The following is a 22,045-nucleotide window of genomic DNA, read 5'->3' as shown; positions in this document are numbered from 1 at the left end:
AATAGGTGGTTGAGAAATGAGATGTGTAATTTATGCTCCTAGAATGCCTGAAGCTGCTACTTCAATGTTGGGCCTCTGTATGTGGCCAGGCTGTGTAAAAGTCTCACACATTTGGTATCGCCATACTCAGGAGGAGTAGCAGAATGTATTTTGGGGTGTCATTTTTGCTATGTACATGCTATGTGTTGGAAATATCTTATGAATGGACAACTTTGTGTAAAAAAAATGCGTTTTCATTTTTTTCCCACAGTTTCCAAAAACTTCGGGAAAAAAATGAACCATTCAAAAGACTAATTATGCCTCATAGATTATATGTTGGGGTGTTAGCTTTCCAAAATGGGGTCATTTTGTGGGCGTTTCCATTGACCTGGTGCTCCAGGGCCTTCAAAAGTGTGATAGGTTGTCATCATATGAGATGTGCAATTTATGCTCGTAAAACGCCTGACGGTGCTAGTTGGATGTTAGACCTCTGTATGTGGCCAGGCTGTGTAAAAGTCTCACACATGTGGTATCACTATACTCAGGAGGAGTAGCAGAATGTATTTTGGGGTGTCATTGCAAGTATGCATGTGCTGTGTGAGAGAAATAACTTGTCATTATGACAATTTTGTGAAAAAAAAAAAAAAAAAAAAAAAATTTCCAAGAATTGTGGGAAAAAATTACAACTTCAAAAAGCTCACCATGCCTCTTGCTAAATACCTTGGAATGTCTGCTTTCCAAAAAGGGGTGATTTGGGGGGTATTTGTACTTTCCTGGCTTGTTAGGGCCTCAAGAAATGAGATAGGCCTTCAGTACATCAGGTGTGATCAGATGTGATCATTTTTCAATGATTTGCACCATAGCTTGTAGACTCTATAACTTTCACAGAGACCAAATAATATACACTAATTTGGGTTATTTTTACTAAAGATATGTAGCAGTATACATTTTGGCCCAAATTTATGAAGAAAAATTACTTATTTGCATAATTTTACAATAGAAACTAAAAAAAAGTGTTTTTTTTTCAAAAATTTCTCTCTTTTTTCGCTTATATTGCAAAAAATAAAAAAAACAGCAGCGATTAAATACCACCAAAAGAAAGCTATGTTTGTGAGAAAAAAATGATAAAAATTTGGTTTGGGTACAGTGTAGCATGACTGAGTAATTGTCATTCAAAGTGTGAGAGCGCTGAAAGCTAAAATTTGGTCTGGGAAGGAAGGGTGTATAAAAGCCCTGTATTGAAGTGGTTAAAGGTCCCTCGACCATATGCTCCTGTACCGTCTACAGAAGTCCAAGACCAAAGACTTTGTGTTTTCTGCGATGCTTCTGTCAAAGCAATCGCTGCTGTAGCTTACCTCAGGACCAAGGACATGAAAGGACAGTGCCATATAGGTTTTGTCATGGGAAAAGCAAAACTTGCCCCACTCCCAGAACTCACAATACCTAGACTGGAACTTTGTGCCGCAGTGTTAGCTGTGGAGTTAGCTGACACGATTGTTAGAGAGATGAACCTAGAAATCAAAGACACTGAGTTCTACACTGACAGTAAAGTTGTCTTGGGGTATATCTACAACGAAACCAGACGCTTTTACATCTACATCAGTAATAGAGTGTTGAGGATTAGGAGATCCACACACCCAAAACAGTGGCACTTCGTTCCAACTAAACACAATCCCGCAGACCTAGCGACTAGAGCTGTCCCAGCCAACTGTCTTTGGGACTCAACGTGGTTCACAGGCCCTGCATTCCTGTACAATTCAGAACACAATACTTCTGAATCGGAGACCTTTAGCTTGATAGATGCAGTCAAGGATGCAGAAGTTCATCCACAAGTGTCTGCATAAGTCACTGTGACTTCACAAAACCAACTCAAATCTCATCGGTTCTCCAGGTTTTCTACATGGAAATCACTCATTAGAGCCATTACTTCCTTATCCCACATAGCCCATTCCTTTGGGAAAAGGACTAACTGCAAAGGCTGGCACCGCTGTAAAAATACATACTCAGTGACTGACCTAGAGCAATCAAAACATCTGATCATTTACACTGTGCAACAAGAGACCTTTGCTAGAGAGATTGACTGCATTAACAACAAAAGGCCAATCCCTAAAGACAGTGTCCTAAGGAAACTCGATCCATTCTTCGACAGCAGTAACCTGTTGAGAATAGGAGGTCGCCTTAAAGAAGCTACCTTCTTTAAATCATCTCATCCTCTTTAGTCAGGAAGTGAAACCCCCTAGGGATCAGCATTTTCAAGATTATCCCAGCTGCCTAGATGTAATCTCTTCCTATCCATGGTATCAGAGGTAAGCAATCTTCCCCTTCCTCCTCCACAGGCTATTAAGGAAAGCAGATAGTCATTTCAGTTGTTATTTTATATGATGTTTACTATTGTATGGTAATGTTATATTATTCTTGTTATTTTCAGTTTTACCGCATATAAGGTGTGTCATTCACACTTGTATTAAAATCTGCAACGTGCCAATAAATACACAGACAAGAAAGAGAAGTGTATTATTGTGTGCGCAGAAAAAGGTTATCTGCCTGGATAGCTACCCATAGACTCCAGGAGTACGGGGGGCGAGGCCAGGACACTGACATTAGGGTTTGTGTTGTGTTGTGTCTTGCAGATAAAATGGTTGATAAATTTACTGCCCCTGACTTACTCCCTGACTTTATCCAACAATACCAAAAGCTGCCGTGTCTATGGCAAGTTAAATGCAAGGATTACTCCAATAAAATCAAGTGGAAGGCAGCGATGGAGAAACTGTTGGAATTGGTGAAGCCTGTGCATCCCACGGCAGACATCAATTATTGGAAGGCCAAAATTGGTAGCCTGCGGAGCACATATAATAGGGAGCGCAAGAAGGTCCAGGATTCCCAGAGATCCGGAGTATCAGCAGATGACATATATGTCCCCAGGCTGTGGTACTACAACAACCTGCGTTTTTGTCAGACCAGACCGAACGCAGGCCATCACTCTCAACACTTCCTTCCACATCAGCTGAGGCTCCTGAGGTCCACCCTGGTCCTTCCACACAGGAAGAAGATGTGGAGGAGCCCAGCTTGACCCAGGTATAGCATTTTGAACATATTTGTTGTTAAAAATTGAATGATGTTAACTAGATGTTATTGATCTCAAATTTCTGCTTTAACAAAGTGGTTTACATATCAATAGACAGTAGTGGCCAAAAATGATTGGGACAAGAATGAAAAATGCTGGGGTCAGAATGATAGTCTTTTCTATTTGTTAACATTCAATTTGCAACAGTCATGAGCTCAAAATTGTGTGTGATTGATGACCAAAAACCTAAAATCATGTACCATTTTCATACAATCTCAGCCAAAGCCAAGAGGAGGCCGTGCCAAGCAGCCAGACTGAGTGCCAGGTTCCTCCCCTCTGCCCTACAAAAAAAAGGGCCAGGAAGTCCAGGAACCTGGATGAGGCCACAGCTGCATTTCTCCGGCATGCAACAAGAGCAATTAGCACGGCCCCTGTTTCCCAGGAGGCTTTTGGCTGCATGACAGGCAACAAACTAAAAGAGATGGGGGAGGACCAGCGTATTATCCTTTTAAGGATTAATCCTTAAGGTCCTGAACAAGGGGAAGAAGGGCAAAATCACCCCTAAAATGCACCTCTGCGAATTTGACCATCCTCCTCCAGCAACAACACAGCCACCCCACCCACCACAGCAGCATGGCGGACCATGGCCAATTCCCCAAAGCACAAAACATCAACACCCCCAGCAAGCCCACTGTCAGGGTAATGGGCAATCCAGCCAGTATCCATCATGGTTGCGCTAGGCAATTCCCCGTGCGCATGCACGCGCGCATTGTGGTAATTATTGGCGCCCTCTGGCCTATTTAAACCTGCTGCAGATGCATGCAGGTTGCTGGATTATCGTCAGCTTCCTGTGTCTCCTGTATCTGCTATCTGTATCTGATTCCTGTTTACTACCCGGCTTGCCTGACTTCTCCTGCTCTCCACCTGCATCGACCCCTGGCTTGGACCTGACTATTGTCCAGTCTCCGTACCTGTAACTTGATTGTCTGCACGGTGTTTTTAACCCTGGCCTTGCTACTGAATCCGTTCCTGGTTATCCTGCTGTACCTCATCTCGGACTGATCCTGCTGTGTATGACCCCTGGCCTGGCTATTGACTCTGCTTCTGGTTTGCTCTACTGCTCCATACCTGGGATCTCTCTTCGCATGGTTGCCCAATCAGCTTATCCAGCATACCCCAGCTGCCCTCTGCTACCCAGTTACCCAGCACCAGCACTTGGCAACCCGTGCACCTTTGGGCATCGTACTCCCTGTCTCGATCCCAGGGGTAAGCTGCACTTAGCTGCAAGGGGCGCCCTCTCAGCAATCCGGCCTCGCACCTAGGACTTGACAGTATAATCCAGCCATGACTGAGGCCCCTAACAGTAAAATTATTTTCATAGCGTGGGTTGTCAGCACCCAAGGCAAGACAAGTCATTTGCGCCCCTAACCCACGGACATTTAGCGCTCCCTGAGTCCCTTCCACTCGTACAGTATTAAATCCCCTTATGGTACATTTTAGGATGTACCACTCTCTCTTTGTTCTCCTTTCTTTCCCTTTTATCTCTCTCTATCCTAATTTCTTGTTTTTTTTCCCCATCCCTTTCTCTAGCCGTCTTTCTTGTTCTTTCTCTTATTCTTTCTCTCCCTTTTTCTTTGTTCCTCCCCCTCTTTTCCTCTCCCTTCCATGTATTCTCTTTTTATTTCTTCTCTTACTCCTTGGTGGGGGGGTGGGGGAATGGGATGAGTGGCAGTGCTGTTAGGGAGTTGGGATGAGTGGCAGTGCAGGTGGGGAGTTCTGATCAGCTAACTTAGGTGCTCTTGATCAAGGTCATCTGCTGATCTGAGAACTGTAGTAGGGACTTTTAATGGCAACTATAATCACAGGTAGTGTTGCTCACTGTGTCTCTGTCTCATAGTAGTGACACCTATGCTGAAATCAGGAGATAGGGTCTCCTCCAGCCCCTCCCACTTCACATTCCCCCAGGTTGAGAACCACTGAGTTAGAGGGTAGGCTACAACATCTTACGGTGCCATCTGCTTCTACGGGCCCAGGTCCATCTTCCACCAGCTTTACTGCTATGACCCCTACGGTGGTGACTCCGCCTCCAGAACCACGAGTACAAACCCCTGAATGATTCTCCGCAGATCGACAAAAATTCAGATCCTTCAAGAATGCCTGCTTACTATATCTGGCCCTGCAACCTTGGACTTTTTCCACTGAGACTGTCAAGGTTGGGTTCCTTATTTCTCTGTTGTCCAGTGAACCCCAGGCACGGACCCACAGTTTATGGGAACGGAGGGGCCCAGTTTTTAGCACAGTGGATACATTCTTCACAGCTATGTCACAGCTCTATGAAGATCCCTAGCGTACGGCCATCGCTGAAGCCACTCTGCACTCTCTACGGCAGAGGCGTCGGCTGGTGGAGGACTATACCATGGACTTTCGTCGGTGGTCTGCAGATACAGGCTGGAATGAGGCTGCTTTAAAACATCAGTTCCGCCTAGGACTTTCTGAATCCCTCAAGGATGAGTTGGCCAGGAGTGATATCCCTACTACTCTTGAGGGTCTCATTCAGTTGGCTATTCAGCTGGATAGACGCCTACGGGAGTGCCAGGCCGAACGATCACAGACTTCCAGTACAATTACCCCCGGAAATTGGCACTTTGCCCGTTGGTCTGGTGCAATCCACACTGACTCCTGAGGAAAAACAACATCGGCATCAAGCCAATCTATGCCTCTATTGTGGAGGAAACAAACACTTTCTGTGCAATTGTCCTATAAGGTCCAGCAAGCCACTCAAGTACTCTCAAGTGTACTTCCAGGTGTCCGCAACTTCCCCTGCTCACCATATCCTTCCCATCACGTTACAATTGGCCGAAGAGGGGGTTCAGCTTCAGGCCATAGTCGATTCCGGGGCATGCAGCTGTTTACTGGACTTGAACTTGGCAGGAATACTTGGTCTACCTTTGCTCCCCAAGAAATGTAGGTTGGAAGTTCTGCTGGCTGATGGTACCCTGCCTAGTTCTGGTCCCGTTACACAAGAGACTGCTCCTCTCTTTGTTACTACTCCTGACGGCCATCAGGAATTCATACGTTTTGACATCCTGAGCTCGCCCATGTTCCCAGTCATCCTGGGTACTTCTTGGCTCCAAGCCCATAATCCCCAGATCAACTGGACCAAGAGAAAAATTTTGTTTACCTCTCCCTACTGCCTACAGCACTGCCTTGTTCCTGAATCCAGAGATGCGACCAGTTGCCTCACAGTTCAACCTGTACCTGCCAATAACCAGAGTGTACCACCAGCCTACCAGGAATTTTTGGATGTCTTTGACAAGAAAAAAGCCGATGTTCTGCAACCACATAGGCCATATGACTGTCCAATTGAATTACTCCCAGGAGCCGAAATCCCGTTTGGTCACATATTTCCCCTCTCTGAGATGGAATTAAGAACATTGCGACAATACATCGAGGAAAACTTGGAAAAAGGCTTCATCCATCCCTCCTCTTCTGCTGCTGGTGCCGGAATCTTTTTTGTCATGAAATAAGACAAGACCCTGAGGCCATGTGGGGATTACAGGGAACTTAATAAAATCACCATAAAAAAACGCTACCATCTCCCACTAGTCCCTGAGCTCTTTTAGAGATTCCGTACTGAGGCTCCTGCTACTTAATATTCTGTCTAAGAGGTAATGGCTAAATCTGCAAAAATTGTCTCCTGGAATGTGAGAGGACTGAAAAACAAGTATAAAAGGGCATCCATATTTCAGTTCCTTAAACAGTCCAAGCCGCATGTCACCTTCCTGCAAGAGACACACCTAGATGGTAGTAGGGTCCTGGCTATGCGCAGACCCTGGGTCCAAAAATCTTTTCATGCGACTTTTTCCACGTTCGCCAGAGGAGTCTCTATTCTTATCAGCAAGGCCCTGCCATGTACTATACATCAGGTGTTCTCGGATCCAGGGGGTAGATATGTGGCTGTCCTACTGGATGTTTATCATTACAAAATGTTACTAGTGAATGTATACCTGCCTCCTCCTATAAATGTCCAAATTTTGTATGATTTATTTACCAGATTGGCTCCCTTTGCTCACCTCCCTCTTATACTGATGGGTGATTTCAACGCCATTTTAGATGCGTTGGACTTCTCTAATCCAGGGAGAGTGGGTCCTGGTGATCTTATATCCTGGGCCGCAGTGACTGGGTTGACAGAACTGTGGCGAGCTATTAATCCATCTTGCAGAGCCTATTCTCATGTTTCACTGACCCACCACTCGTCGGCCAGGATAGATCTGGCGTTTGGGAACCAAGCCTTGTTGCCATTTGTGAAGGACATAGCCTACCTGGCAGGGGGTTTATCTGATCATTGCCATCTGTCCCTTGACCTCAGTCTGTCGGCTGGAAGGGGGGCAGGGTGTTGGCGGCTGTCACCTGGATGGCTGCAAAATGAGCAGGTATCTTCACGCTTACAGGAGTCTATCGCCTCTTACTGGACAACTAATAAGAATACAGCGGACCCTCAGGTGGTTTGGGATGCATTTAAGGCAGTGATAAGGGAAGAATGTATTTCTGCGATAAAAGCTGAAAGGGTGGCTCACAATGCTGAGGTCGCCAGGCTACAGGAAGATGAGAAGGAATGTGCGGAGAGACATGCTGGCAACCCTTCTGAGTCTACTTATTTGTCTCTGATGGAGGCTAGGCGTCTTCTCTCCCTGCATTTCTCGGACCTGGCTCATACCGATATGGGTCACAGAGCGAACTTAGTGTTTGCAGAAGGTGACAAAAATGTGAAGTTGTTGGCGAGACTAGTGGCAGTGGATAATCAAATAACGAACATCCCAATAGTAAGAGGGCGGGATGGCACTATGATCACTGACCCTTTAGGTATATTGGACGAATTTAGAGACTACTTTTCTGAGTTATATGCTCCTATACCGAGGTATGATCAGGCAGATTTAAATGCTCTTTTGGATAAGCTAACTCTCCAGAGTTTATCTGAGACTGATCGAGTGGAACTAGATAGTAAAATCACCACCAAAGAGATAATTGCAGCTATTTTTGACTTCCCACCTGGTAAGGCTCCGGGACCGGATGGCCTTCCTGCCGATTTCTATAAAAACCATGTTGACGAACTAGCCCCCAGACTGAATACACTTCTGGCCAAATGTTTAGAAATGAACAGTCTTCCGGACCCTATGCTGGATGCCTATATGGTACTATTACTGAAACCGGGTAAAGATCCTTTAGATTGTTCTTCATACAGGCCCATCTCTCTCTTAAACACGGACCTAAATATCCTGACGAAGGTATTGGCCAACAGACTGGTCGGGGTGATCCCCTCCCAGGCCAATATTGACCAGACCGGATTCATGCCCGGTAAGTCCACTGACACTAATTTAAGAAGGTTGTTTACTCACCTCCAGTTACCGGGGTCTGAGGATGGAATTATTGTTTCGATCGACATAGAAAAGGCGTTCGATTCAGTTGATTGGTCGTATATGCTCCGGGTGCTGGAGGTGATGAAGTTCGGTAGCACGTTCAGGAGGTGGATAACGTTGTTATATTGCAATCCTAGAGTAGCAATTAGATTGGGTCAAGATGTTTCTCCCTTCTTCTCGGTGGGCAGAGGCACCAGGCAGGGGTGCCCTCTGTCCCCATTTTTTTTCGCACTTATGATGGAACCCTTAGCAATAGCACTCAGAATGTCTAGTGAAGTCACGGCAATAAGAGTGCTTTCCATTAAGGAATGTCTAGCATTATATGTGGATGACATGCTCTTGTCTTTGGAGGATCCTTGGTCATCATTGCAGGCGGTTCTAAGAATTTTCAATGATTTCACAGTTTTTTCAGGTCTAAGGGTGAACTGGAGCAAATCCTCCATTTTACCATTAGATACTAGGGCCAGTAGGGAGGCTGACCACAGTCTGCCGCTGAAGTGGGTTTCCTCCATCACATATTTAGGAGTTAAAATTACAGCAGACAGTGCTGCTTATGTGACTCTTAATCTACTGCCTCTATTGTCCTTTTTTAAGCAGAGGGCGCAGGCCTGGCAAAGGCTTCCTCTGTCGCTGATAGGGAGGATAAGTTTACTAAAAATGAAAATTCTTCCAGTTATACTCTATTTCTTGAGACACGCTCCGGTGTGGCCTCCCAAATCCTTTTTTAAAAAATTAGAGGGCATTACCAGTTCATTCATATGGGCCCCCAAACAACCACGCATAGGACTTAAGGTGCTGCAGGAGCCTTGGGGGGTTTGGCCCTGCCTGACTGAAAGAAATATTACCTAGCTGGTCAGTTGGTTTTTGTCCATAAATGGTTGACATCTGATGACGGAGATTCAGCAATTGTGTTGGAGGCGGCTTATTTGGGGTCATATGAAACCCTCCGTTTGGCCATTCATAGGGGTGTTGGGTCGGAGCTTCCTTTGACTTTGGCCATGAAGGCCACTATTAAGGCTTGGGGGGAGGCAGTGGTGTTGGCATGTCCGAGCTACTTGGGTTTCTCACCTCAGACTCCCTTGTGGGGGAATCACTTTTACTCCTTTCAGGACCCCATGGTATGGGTGGTCAAGGGAATTAAATTACTAAAGGACATCACCAAAGACGCCATACTCCTGACTTTTGATCAGCTGAAGACTAAGCATGACCTCCCTAACTCATACTTCTTCAGGTTCATACAGCTTTGACACGCATTTCAGGCCCAATTTAGAGATAGGGCGGTAGAGTCCATTCCATCGGCTTTAGAAGACATGCTTATGGTAGAAGACCTCCCTAAAACTTTGTCAGTCACATATAAAGAACTGTTTAAGAAAAGTCCGGCGGCAATGGCTAAATGTAGAGAGCGTTGGGAGAGAGAAGTCTCTGATATGGATGGGGAGGATTGGGATGACGTATGGGTGCATCCCTTTAAACATTTAGTCTCTGCGAGAGACAGACTCATTCATTTTAAATTTTTACATAGAATTTATTTTACACCGGCCAGATTGGCAGTAATCTACCCATCAGTATCTTCGGCTTGTTGGAGGTGTGACTTTTCACCGGCAGATGCCAAACATATTTTCTGGGATTGCCCACACATCATGACTTTTTGGGAAGGAGTAATAAAATGTATAGAAGAAATTTTAAAAATACCTATTCCAATATCCATTGGGGTATGTTTTTTGGGCCTAGTGGAGGAGGTGGTTCCGTATAGAGCTCTTAGAACTTTACTGAACATTCTATTCTTCTATGGAAGAAAAGCCATATTATTGAAATGGAAGAATTCCGCTCCCCCTGGTGTTCCATTTTGGAAGGGGCTGGTGAATTCCATGATGCCCTATTATAAGGCAACATATCAATCTAGAGGGTGCGGAAAAAAGTTTGATAAAGTTTGGCAGGCCTGGTTTGGATCGGAGGTAACGGCTGGCTAGTTATACCCTAGGTCTTTGATATAATCCAGTACATGAGGAGGGATGGTACCTATGGGTAGTTGTGTCCTTTGGATCATAAATTAGCTAAACATCAAATATGGTGCAGTGCTTTGGGGAGTATAAAAAAAACATACATATAGATTTACTTGGTCTTATTTCAGAGGGTCCGCCAGTGGTAAAAGAAAGTGAATTAATTTTTCTTAACTGTGGTGAACTGTGGTACGGGATGTTGGGGGGAGGGGGGGAGGGAAGTTAGGTACAAGAAGTTACCAGTGTTAGGCTGTTTCATTGTTAGTTTCAAGTTGACCATGTGGGTCCAGGAATGGCCGGTGTTGTGCCGGATCATTCCATTGTTTTTTGTATGCTTATATGTTCAAAAAATTTAATAAACAGAATTAAAAAAAAAAAAAGAGAGTCTGTACTACTCAGATATTTACCAAGCTTGACCTACGGGGGGCCTACAATCTCGTTCGCATCCTAAAGGGTGACGAATGGAAGACAGCGCTCAGAACATGCTTCGGACACCTCGAGTATTTAGTAATGCCATTCGGACTGTGCAACGCCCCGGCCACATTTCAACATTTTGATAATTATATTTTCCGAGAATATCTAGACTACTTTGTCATCATTTACCTGGATGACATCCTCATATTCTCAACTACCCTGGAGCTCCATCGTACAGATGTGAAGACAGTACTGCACACGCTGAGAAAGCATAGACTTTACGTGAAAGCGGAAAAGTGCGATTTTTAAACGGAATCAATACAGTTTCTGGGGCTAGTTATCTCCACTGGTGGTGTAGCTATGGATCCACAAAAGGTGCAGGCAATCCTGGACTGGCCAACTCCATCAGATAAGAAGGGGGTGCATAGATTTGTGGGCTTGGCAAATTTCTATAGGAGGTTCATAAAGAACTTTTCTTGCATCAATCCGGTCACGTCCGGATTGATTTCCGGGTCTGTGTGATGCTAATCATGCTTTGTTTACCATTGTCATGGTTACTCACCTGGGATAAAGGGCGGGTGCCCACGTTGTGTCCTCATCTGCTGATGAAGTCCCTGCTCATTGGGACGCAACGCGTCCAGAACGAGGATACGCCATGACGTCACCCGCGGCCATCGCGCATCTGCACTGTTGTTTGAATTTCTCCGCTCTAGCTTGTTTCACTTGCACTAGTCGAGTGCCTTTCATGTGAGTGTTTTATTCTAACATTTTAATAAACAGTTGTACATACAGAGAGCACTATTTTCTGCCATCTTTATTTCATATTACGGCCATATCGGAGTATCCTGATTCGGGTCCCTGATTGATGCCTGTGTATGCTGCGCTCCACATGTTTTTATAGGAAAGCGCTCTGTAATTAAAGGGTCCATTCCATCAGGTGAGAGGCCAATCTGTACCTTTGTGGTGGGCTACCTGAATAACTCTCCTACAAGCATGCTGTTTGCTCGCACATAAGGATGATACATGGACTACTCTTATGGACTATATGATAATTAATTTTATTTTATACTTTGGTCTATTTGTTTGGTTTTAGCGCTGCACTATTTGTTTTTTGATTTATGTTAGGGGATTTGAATTTTGACCCTGGTGATCAGCAGCTGCATTGTATATACCATTTTGCGCTGATTTTATCCTATTTTTTAGTTATCTGTGCAATTTTCAGTAATCTAGCTGCGATATGGAAGTTTTCAATTATTTTGAGAAGCAAGACATTAAGATTAATTAGGTATTCTCTAGGAATCCTACCTTAGAACCTACTAATGATTTACCACAATCTTTTAGAAAATTAGGTTATATTTATGAAAAAAAGATTAAAACCTGGTGGGATATTACCTCATTCGAGCAGTATCTTGCTGCTAGACTTATACCTAGGCGTTTACGGTGGGATTTACCCCCAATTATGGCCTAACTGACGTTCAGTCCATGTCAGAATGGAGTAATTTTTTCATTAAAAGAGGTTTTGAATTGTTGGAGTTTCTCCTAATACGTAAAAGGAAGAGAATGGCCACTCTTGACTCCCAGATTGGAGAAATTACCAAGAATGTTGAAACTCTTAAAGACAGTGAAGAGTTTATTAGATTGTCAGGGGAACTCAAAAATAAACTCACTAAATGGGATTTGGAAACACAAAATAAAAAAAGGAAAAAATTCATTAGGGATTTTGAAAATTTTAATGGGGGGATTATTTTCAAATGGCAAAATACTCCAGTTATGGAGGATTCTGCTCCAGCCACTGTGCGCACTCAAGTTGACACAGGTGTCACTGGAATCAATGCCCCCAGAAATAATCCCATTCATGAATATGATCATCCATATCCTGTAGAGTCTGCACCTTATCCGAATGCCTATGGCCATAAGAAAAAGAATAACAAAAGAGGTAACGTTAGAGGGAGGGGCAGAGGCAATAACAGGCCTCATAACCATTATGAGACACCTTATCGTCAGAATGGTCACTCAGCGTATGAGGATAGCAGGGATCATCTTGAAAGAGGAGGTCCCAACCCCCCCTATAAATAACCTGTCCCTAAATCTAACCGTTTTGCCCCATTGGCTGATCACACTCCCTATAATGACAGAGTTTTTTTAGGCCAGCGGGGGGAACAGAGACACCCCCCGCAGTCCTATCAACTTTACCGAGGAGAACCATGGAGACAGCCGGCACCCTATATTCCACCAAAATGCCGGTCCTCGCAAGCGAAAAGAAAGAGAGGAAGGAGAGGGGGCAGGAGAACACAAAAGGTCCAAACCACGTTAGGGGTGCTTATATATAACCTCAGCCAAGTTACTCTCAATGAAGATGAAATTAAGGTTTTGGATCTAGGTTTGAAATTTGCACCCATCAAAAACCTTAACAAATTCGAAACTTATGTCAGTATTCAGAAATACGTTAGAACCCTGCATATGAAAAAATATTTTTTAGCTCAGTCACATCAGGGAACCAGATCTTTCACTTCTCAACATTTTTCCTTACGGAATAAATCCACGTTTAACCCGCAGAATACTGATAATAAGTATCTAGAAGTGTTTAAAAATATGGTCTCCCACGACTTAAACCAGTTACGGGTCAAGAAAATCTTTGACCGTCTGTGTATCAAGCGTGGGATCCAATCGCTTGCAGAGCGGAAAGACATTGTAATTCGCCCCGCCGATAAGGGGGGTGGTCTGGTTATTTTAAGTAAGGAATACTACCAATCAGAAATGAGTCGTTTACTCTCTGGCCAAGATACTTACAGTCTTCTTAGCAAAGATCCTATGTTGGTATTGAAGGATGAATTACATTCAATTATAGAGGATGGTAAAGATCAAAAAATCCTCAATAGGAAAGAAGCCATGTATTTAGATCCTTTGTTTTGCAGAACTCCCATTATTTACTTTTTACCCAAGATCCATAAAGACACCACCAATCCCCCCGGTCGACCCATTGTCAATGGGATCGACTCAGTGTCAGCGAGGCTTGGACAATATATTGATTTCTTCTTGCAACCACTTGTGACTAAAACCCCTGCATTCTTAAAAGATACCAAACATATTATTCAGATTCTGGAAAATCTTGAGTGTTCACCGCTAACTTTTTTGGTAACAGCGGACGTTTGTTCTCTGTATACCATCATTGGTCATAAGGATGCCATGTCATCTGTTGAATGGGCCTTATCCTCTTAATCATTGTCGGGGAGACATCAGGAATTTCTTTTGAGCTGTCTTAATTTTTGTCTAACCAGGGACTATTTTTGGTATAATAGGGATTTTTATTTACAGACTAGGGGAGTTGCTATGGGGGCTCGCTTCGCTCCCAGTGTGGCTAATATTTTTATGGCCCACTGGGAGGAAGAAGCTGTATTTATTAATAGACCCCCAGAGCTTATATGCTATCAGAGATTCATCGACGATCTTATCCTCGTGTGGAGGGGGGACAGAGGTAAACTTGATACGTTTATTGAAACTCTCAATAACAACCAAAAGAACATAGCCTTAACTTGGATGATCGACCCGGAAAAGGTTGTGTTTTTGGATTTGACCATTAGTGTTACACATGACCACTTTACAATGACCAATTACTTCAAACCTACTGACCGCAACTCATGCATTCCCCTGGGTAGTTGTCATCATCGCTCCTGGTTGTGTAACATCCCCAGGGGTCAGTATATTAGGTTGTGAAGGAATTGTACTTCAGAGGAGGACTTTGTTGTGCAGTCACAAATTCTTACATCTAGGTTTGAACAAAAAGGGTACGATCGCCCTAAGCTAGAGGAGGAGATGACCAGAGTCAGAACTCTGGACAGAAGTACATTGGTCTCCAACACTGTCAGAGATACTGCAGAAGATAATCACAACTTTAAGATGGTGCTAGATTATAACGCACAATACCGTATTTTTGAGAAAGTAGTACAAAAGAACTGGCCCATTTTAAAGCAGGATAAAATCCTAGGCCCTGTTCTACCGGACCGTCCCCAATTTATTTATAAAAAGGCCCCATCATTAAGGGACCGTTTGGCTCCTAGCGTTTTAAACCCCCCAGTTCCTACTTCTGACAGGCTGTTTTCTTTTCTGGGTGGTTTCTACGCATGTGGCAAATGCATCCGTTGCAAGCATGCTAAGAGGAATATAAAGAAAAGGAAAACATTTTTGGCATCTGCCACTAATAAAGAATACAAGATCAAACAGTTAATCACCTGTGATGCGGTAGGGGTTGTGTATATGCTGGAGTGCGGGTGCGGGCTCCAGTATATTGGTAGAACATCTAGACCCCTACACGTGAGGCTTGCTGAGCATGTCAATAATATTAAAAAAGGCCTCAAATCCCACAATGTCTCTAGACATTTCAAACTTCATCACCAACAGAATCCAAAAAGTTTGAAATTCTGGGGCATAGAGAGGGTGATTAAGCATTTTTATGGCCCACTGGGAGGAAGAAGCTGTATTTCTTAATAGACCCCCAGAGCTTATATGCTATCGGAGATTCATCGACGTTCTTATCCTTTGGTGTATTTGTTTGGTTTTAGCGCTCCACTATTTGTTTTTTGTTTTTTCATCATTTCACCTATCACCCAAGTAACCCGTCTACAAGCTTGGTTCCTGTGGTCTCCGGAAGCCCAATCTGCCTTTGATAAGCTAAAATCATTATTTATCTCTACGCCAATCCTACAACACCCTAATCCTGCTCTGCCTTACATCTTGGAGGTTGATGCCTCTGAAGTCGCCACAGGGGCAGTTTTATCTCAACGCCAGGGGCCTAAGTTGTTGCTCCATCCCATGGCCTTCTCCTCATGGAAGATGAGTCAGTCAGAAAGAAATTATGAAGGTGCCTCTCACCCCATTATGATATTCATGGATTACAGAAACCTTATCTTATCTTATCTTCGCACTGCTAAGCATTTAGGACCCAGACACGCTCGGTGGGCTCTGTTCTTTGCTAGGTTTAATTTCCATATTACCTACCGCCCTGGGTCCAAAAACTGGAAGGCTGATGCTTTGTCCCGGATGGTTCCTGATACTCCCGAAGAAATAGCTCCCAGCACAAATCCTGTCACCACAAAACTTCCTCACGATCCAATCTGATTTGAGCCCCTCACTTAAACAGGCTTCTTCCCAATGCTCGGAACCAGAGGCATCTTCCCTAAGAAACCAGGAAGGGTTCCTTTGGTATCAGGATAACATCTTTGTCCCACAGCAAGCCAGAATCCAGATCCTAAAGACTTTGCATAATCACCAACTTGCTGGCCACTTCGGGGTGCAAAAGAGTTTGGAGCTTGTTCAACGATCTTTTTGGTGGTCTACTCTGAAATCCGATTGCAAGAAATATGTCAGCTCCTGCACTACCTGTCAACGGAATAAGGGTTCCAACATCAAGTCTTGGGGTTTGTTACGTCCACTGCCAGTGCTAGAGCAACCGTGGAAGGAAATATCTATGGACTTCATAGTAGAGCTACCTCCCTTGGAAGAATTTACAACTATCCTGGTAGTCGTGGATCGTTTGTCCAAGATGGCACACTTCTTGCCCATGATGGGTACACCATCTGCTGCAAACACAGCGAAGACCTTCATAAAAGAAATAGTCAGACTACATGGCTTACCTAACAACATTGTGTCCGATAGAGGGGTGCAATTTACCTCTAGGTTCTGGAGGGAGCTCTGCAGAATGCTTTCTATTAAAGTATGTCTTCAGCCTATCATCCCCAAAGCAACAGTCAATCTGAAAGAACTAACCAAACCTTAGAACAATACTTACGCTGCTCTTTTTCCCAGGATGATTGGATCTCTTTACTCCCGTGTGCAGAGCTTGCATACAATAATTCAGTCCATACAACCACTAATCAGTCACCTTTCTGGGCCAATTATGGGTTCCATCCCTCATTCTTGCTCAATGTCATACCAGAGGCTTCAGTCCCAGCAGTTCAGGACAGGATAAATTCCATCCAGGCTAACTACCAAACCCTCCAGGTAACCATGCAAAGGGCCCAAGAGAATATTAAGAAATGTATGACAGTATGACAACAGGAGGAGAAACCCTGTCTTTAGGGTTGGAGATAAAGTTTGGCTCTCTTCAATGAATCTTATGCAGCTTACACACGGTCGAACTTTTCGACCGGACTGATCCGACGGACCGATTCCGGCGGACAATCCGATCGTGTGTGGGCTTCACCGGACCTTCAGTGGACTTTTTCAGTCGCAAATCTGATGGACTTTAGATTTGGAACATGCTTCAAATTTTTACGTCGTAACTCCGCTGGACCCAGAAATCCGCTCGTCTGTATGCTAGTCCGACGGACAAAAACCGACGCTAGGGCAGCTATTGGCTACTGGCTATCAACTTCCTTATTTTAGTCCGGTGTACGTCATTACGTACGAATCCGTTGGACTTTGGTGTGATCGTGTGTAGGCAAGTCCGTTCGTTAAAAAGTCCGTCAAAAGTCTGTCGAAAGTCCATCGGAAAGTCTGTCGGACCAGTCCGGTCGAAAAGTCCGCCCGTGTGTACGCGGCATTAGGCTTCCTTGCCCCTTCCCGGAAGCGGGGACCAAGGTTTATCGGTCCATTCATAATTTAAAAGGAGATTAACCCAGTAGCATTTGAACTATCATTACCAAGTTCCTATAAGATCCATCCAGTGTTCTATGTTTCTTTACTAAAATCTGTTGTTTCCAGTCCTTTTCCAGGAAGAGAAGAAGCTCCACCACCTCGTCTCAATGGGAGATGAAACAGAATACGAGGTAGAAGCTATTCTGGACTGTTGTCGGAGAGGTAGGACAATTCAATTCCTTATCAAATGGAAATGGTAATCTGGGAACCAGCAGACAATATTCGCGCCCCTAGACTGTTGCAGAGGTTTTGAGCCGGATACCCCGAAAGATGGGCCCGATTAGGCATCCGGAGGCTTCCCCTTGGGGGGCACTGTAAGGGTAATGGCCGTGAGATGGGCAATCCTGCCAGTATCCATTATGGTCACGCCGGGCGAATCCCGGTGCGCATGCGCGCACACAGGTGCACAACGACGGGCTCACGCAGGTGCGCAATGGCGGGTGCACGCATCTTGGTAATTATTGGCGCCCTCTGGCCTATTTAAACCTGCTGCAGATGCATGCAGGTTGCTGGATTATCGTCAGCTTCCTGTGTCTCCTGTATCTGCTATCTGTATCTGATTCCTGTTTACTACCCAGCTTGCCTGACTTCTCCTGCTCTCCACCTGCATCGACCCCCAGCTTGGACCTGACTATTGTCCAGTCTCCGTACCTGTACCTTGATTGTCTGCACAGTATTTGACCCCTGGCCTGGCTACTGACTCCGTTCCTGGTTATCCTTCTGTACCTAATCTCGGACTGATCCTGCTGTGTATGACCCCTGGCCTGGCTATTGACTCTGTTCCTGGTTTGCTCTACTGCTCCATTCCTGGGATCTCTCTTCGCACGGTTGCCCAATCAGCTTCTCCAGCGCACCCAAGCTGCCCTCTGCTACCCAGTTGCCCAGCAGCAGCACTTGGCAACCCGTGCACCTTTGGACACCGTACTCCCTGTCTCACTCCCAGGGGTATACTGCACTTAGCCTCAAGGGGCGCCCTCTCAGCAATCTGGCCTCGCACCTAGGACTTGACAGCCACTGGGCTGGGGAGTATCCCCAATATCATTTATAATTTTCTTTTTGTTTAATTTGAGTTTATCTCTTTTTTTTGGGTGCAGAGAATGCATTTTTTATTTAATTTCTTTCATTTGTGTGAAAGGAAGTGTTGAGAGCGATGGCCTGGGTTCGGTGTGGTCTGGCAAAAAATGCAGGCTGTTGGAAGACCACAGCCTCGGGACATATATGTCATCTGCTGCTGCTCCTGATCCCTCAGAGTCCAGGACCGTATTGTGCTCTCTATTAAATGGACTCCTCAGGTTACCAATTTTTGACAGTTAAATAATTGATATCTACCCTGAGGTACAAATGCTTCACCAATTCCAACTGTTTCTCCATCGTTGCCTTCCTCTTGATTTTGATATGACCTTGTGCTCCCTACTGAATAAAAAATTTTGATTTTGCAAAATACTTGGCTGTGTGTTTTACCTAAAAAAGTGAATACGCAGGTACATTTCAAAAATAAAATGTCAAATAACAAGGGACACCAACATAGTTGTATCGTTGAGGTTAAAAATACAAGATAATAATGGTGTTGTGGTAACTTGACACAAAAAAATATATATTATTCTGGAGATCACTAGAAAAAAAGAAAAAAATATATTATTCTGGAGATCACTAGAAAAAAAAATATTATTCTGGAGATCACTAGAAAATATATATATAATTCTAGAGATCACTAGAAAAAAAATAAATAAGAAATACGTTTGTCATAACTCTGTTAATATCACCAGCAAAGCAGCTTCATTATTATACCATTATAAAGAAGAAGAGAATGCGCTGCATTGAGAGATATTTATAATTTGCCGTGTCACAAATGTGATATCTCCATTATGAACGCTAGTTTTACAAGACCGACCGCTTCCGGCTCGTCCTTGCTTCCGAGCATGCGTGTTTGTACTTTGGACTTTTGTCCGACGGACTTGTGTACACACGATCGGAAAATCCGACAACACACATTTGTTGGCGGAAAAATTGAAAACATGCTAGCCAACATTTGTTGGCAGAAATTTGAGAACAGTTGTCCGAAGGAGCATACACACGGTCGGATTTTCCGCCAACAGCCTGACATCCAACATTTCACGTCGGAAAATCCAATCATGTGTACAGGCCTTTAGGATCTTACTCTTTAGTATGTTCCATTTGTGCAAGCACTTGTCTTTAGTGATTTAATTGACTGTGCAGTGTGTGGGTGGGCTACTTGTTTAAGGGCCAACATATATGTGTGTTCAGGTTTATTTCGTTTAATCAACAGAAGCATAGCATGCACTTATAGCAAGGAATAAAGCAGTGACTCAAAAAAGCAATATTTTTGTAATGAAACTTGGTTTTACAGAGTAAAGACGTTATATAATGGCTAAATCTGTGTCTGTGTAGTTTGTTCAAACCTTACCATAAAAATAACATGATATTAGGTGTTTTTGTTTTTTTTACTCCAGGAGTGTATAATGAACTTTGACATTCTAGAGAAATGTGAGGGGGGGTGTGGCCTGCAGGCGAGATGATGGCCACATAGGAAAGGAGCTCTGAGAGTGCCCGATGGATCCCGCAGCCCATCAGCGACAAGAAAGTGCCCACACCACTTCCCGCAGATCGGCAAGCCTTAGGGGAAGCCCACATATTAGATGGGGAAGAGGAAAAACAAAGAGGGGCTCTGCAAACTGACAGAGTCCTTCTCTCCAGCGGGAGCCTACTCTCCTCAAGATGGCACCGGATCCAGTAGATCTCCTCCTGCTGCACAGTACAGCATCCAGCGAGGTGAGCAGCATTCTTCACCCCAAGAGAGGAGCGGCTCCTACACCAGGCAGACCGAAGCTTCACTGAAAGAATCCCCCTTCTACAGCCCTCAGAAAACCAGGCAGCTTTATTCTCCAGGAGATATCCAGGTGGGTGTGCATACTGATGAATCCTTCTCTTATGACTCCACCAGAGAATTCACTGAGCAGTTGGAAAATGTTCAAACTGCAGATCTCCCTCAACCACAATCAAATCAGCAACCACAATCAAAGACAAGCTGATCTCCCTTAAAGGCTCCCTTCACAGGAAAATGCATTCCTTCATGGCTCATGTGAAGGAGGATGTCTCAGCATTGGGGGAGAGGGTGAACCACGTGGAGTAAAAAATGGGGGAGATGGCGACCCCCATAATGAGCTTGTTGATGCTCACAATGAGCCCAATGAGGACATCCAGGCAAGAAAACTAAAAAACTAGCTGACCTCGAAGATTGATCCCGCAGAAACAATATTATGCTTTGCAGGGTTTTGGAGACTGTGCTAGTGTCAGATCTGCGGAGATATGTACAACAAATGATCTCCACTCTACTACCTGATATACCAGAAAAAGAAGATGTGGTAGATAGGGCCCACAGGCTTCTAAAACCATCACATCTACCTGACAATTCCGTGGGATGTTATCGCTAAAATTCATTCCCATCATGTCAAAGATGCTTTAATGCAATTTTCAGAGAAAAATTCTGCTCTACCTGGTCTCTACAGCGACATATCACTGCACACTGATCTTTCACAACATACCCTGCTGGCGAGGAAGACGTTAGTCTCACTAACAAAATTACTACACAAACCATGATATCACTTATTGGTGGGGCTTCTCTGCCAAACATTTAATCACCAGAGAACATCATACTATTGCGATCCGCAATGAAGAGGAGGGTCTCAAGCTGGTTAAAAAAATGGGGATTGCTCCCTAAGGAAAATACTTTTCTACCACCTACATCTCCACTGGCAGCCTCTCATCAGGATAAGAACAAGTTTCTGGGTGATTAGCTGCCCATAAACCTATTGGTTATGAAAAACCGCAACCTGGAAGTGGTTATTAAGGCAGTTTTGTTTTCTCCCTTTACTGTTACCCCAAGTGGGACTGTGTTCCATGTTCTCAGAGAATAACCCCCTAGTTAATGGCGTTAAACAGCCACTCTGGGAGTCATTTACTATAGCGCCAATATGCAATCCTGCGGTCCATGAAAATAGTGCCCAATTAAAGCCAATTAGGACTTCAACTCTCAGACACTGGGCGGACATGCAAATGAAAATCGCGCTATTGCTGGCGAACATGGCTGTCAGATCGTATATGCGTCAATAGTTGAAGTCAATGGGGCTCAAACCTGCAAAATCCAAAGTTCTCACTGAAGGCTTATATGTAACTTATTTTGCCATAAAAAGTATATGGGGACCCGGATACTGCCCAAGGGGACATGTATCAATTGAAATTTAAAAAAAAAAAAAACATTTTTTCAGGAGCAGTGATTTTAAAGTGAGACAATAAAAATGAAAGATTCCTTTAAATATCGTGCCTGGGGTCCCCTTAGTCTGCCTGTAAAGTGGTGCATCTGGCCGATGTGTTTTACAGTGCCTGGGCAAAATGACATTTCTAAAGGAAAAAATGTAGTTTAAAATTGCTTGCGGCTGTAATGTATTTCTGGCTCCTGGCAATATACATAAAAATCAAGGGAAAAAAATGGCGTAGGATCTTCCCCCAGTCCATACCAG

Source organism: Aquarana catesbeiana, linkage group LG01 (assembly GCF_042186555.1).
Source record: "Aquarana catesbeiana isolate 2022-GZ linkage group LG01, ASM4218655v1, whole genome shotgun sequence".
In the NCBI taxonomy this organism is placed as follows: domain Eukaryota; kingdom Metazoa; phylum Chordata; class Amphibia; order Anura; family Ranidae; genus Aquarana; species Aquarana catesbeiana.
Note: the sequence above shows the minus strand (reverse complement) of the source record.